Below are 2,245 nucleotides of genomic sequence, written 5' to 3' on the forward strand. Positions count from 1 at the left end.
TAAAGTATCATCAGATACATTGCTTGAAGATGAGTCTCCTAGGTTAGAAGGAAGTTCATAATAGCTGCAATAATGCAAAAAAGATTGTGTAAGATTGAGCAGTGTTTTATTGTATTTACATAAGGTTTCCAGGAATTAGAGCCAATTTGATGGCAACTAACAACATTAACATCTCCTAAGAATGAAGGTAATTATTGAAGAATATTCACTGCAAAGTCCAGAAGCAGCACTAGCCAAGTGTATAGCAAATATGCTTTATTTAAAATGTGTGCTTTGGTGAAAGTGGGCTGAGGCTTAATATAGCGCCAGCACAAACAAAGAGAAGAGTAGGGTATTTATCCATCCTATGTTGGCTGGTTGTGGGCAGTTACAGCATTTTCAAGGGCCTAGGGCCATTTCCTATTTTTCCAGCACACCTTGTTTTAACTATCAAAAAGCACCTAGGGCAAGTCATAAAATTGTGTCTAGGGATAAACAATCACAGGGCATAATGGGGTAGGGTCAGAATGTCAGTAAAATGGAATCATTTTGGTTTCAATCAATCTTACAAATTATCTTATGTATAGCCTTATCAAATGTTTATAATTATTTGAATAATAAATAGTCATGATAGTTTTATTTTTTAATGAAGACATGATAAAAATATTATATTTGGTTTTAGTTCTTTAGCCCCTAATCTAAGGTAATTTCCTACCCCATCTCTCTTTTTTTCCTACAACATAGTGATTTTTTCCCTTTTTCAAGATAGCAATTTTTTTAAAAGAACCAGACAAAATGCTTCTGAAATACTCCCCTAGGATTAGATGAAAGTAAACCATTTTGACAGGCATACTTTGTAGGTGATCCTGGAGCATACAGGGCCACTTTGTCACACTAGTGACTAGTGCTGTCTTCAATGATTTTGTTAAGGCAGTTCCTATTAGATTTCTCTGTGGAAGGACACTTTCCCCCTTTCAGACAACAGTTTATGATCTTGTTGAATTAGTTATTCCTGTGATAATTGTAGAACAGAGAATTTTTTTTATTTCTCACTCTGTTGCCTTGGGTATGGCTTTGAACCATAAATAAAAATAGCTAAAAATAAGCATCATTGACTTATTAAAGCCACTAAAAAATGAAAATCTTAAATAGCTTGGGCAAGTTAACCACTTTTGACTTAATTTCTAATGAGTTAAATTATCATCTACCATTTCCTGGAGTTCAGTTGAACAATATGGGTAACATATTAACAAAAAGAAAACAAAAATCTTCATCACTAGACCAATAGGCAACATCATGATAAATGTAGAAAAGATAGAGATGGTCAATGGCTTCCTACTTGGATCCATAATCAATACATTTACAACTGCAGTCAGGAGATCAGGAGACATACTGCATGGGCAACTATGCTGTGAGGGATCTCTTCAAATTATGGAGTCAGTATGAATGCAAAAATAATGTTATTTTTAAGAGTAAGGTGCACTTGATTCTCACTATGTTCTTTTAAATAATTTTCTATGCATATGAGAGCAGGAAAATGAGTATGGATATTAGAAGAGGATGAGTTGTAGTGTTGCAGAACACTGGATATCCCATGGACTGTGCAAAAGAAGCAGACACAATATAAGGGTGTCTGAGTTTGATTTCTACTCACTTTACAAATGGGAACTGTCTGGTGCAACCACTGTGGAAGGTGGTATGGTGCTTTCTCAAAAAGTTGCAAATAGAGATACCATTTGACCCAGCAATTCGTCTACTTGGAATATACCCCAAAGATTCCATAACTGACATCCAAGCAGATATATGCACACCCATGTTTATTGTGGCTTTGTTCACAATAGCAAGGAGTAGGAAACAACCTAAGTGCCCACTGACAAATGAATGGATAGAGAAGCTGTGGTATATTCACACAATGGAATACTATGCTGCATTGAAAAACAAGGAACTCATGCAATATTATTCAAAATAGGTGACTCTGGAGGACATTATGCTGAGTGAAGTATCTCAGTGACAAAAGGACAAATACTGCATGGTGCCACTATTGTAAAACAGGACTAACCTTGGGTTTGGGGAGAGACTGAGAAAGATGGGTTCAATAATGTATACCGCATTGAAACGGAAGAGTGAGAAAACTGTTTAAAAGGGATATGTGATTAGGTATTTTTGTCCTGACAGGAGTCTAGAGTGAAGGCTACATGGTGGAGTGGACCTGGAGGAGGGTTTGTAAAACAATGAAAGAATTTGTCTTTTACTTTTCCAAGAGGGT

This window comes from Elephantulus edwardii, unplaced genomic scaffold, assembly GCF_000299155.1.
Source record: "Elephantulus edwardii isolate Elephantulus edwardi_28Jun2011 unplaced genomic scaffold, EleEdw1.0 scaffold00053, whole genome shotgun sequence".
Classification (NCBI taxonomy): Eukaryota; Metazoa; Chordata; class Mammalia; order Macroscelidea; family Macroscelididae; genus Elephantulus; species Elephantulus edwardii.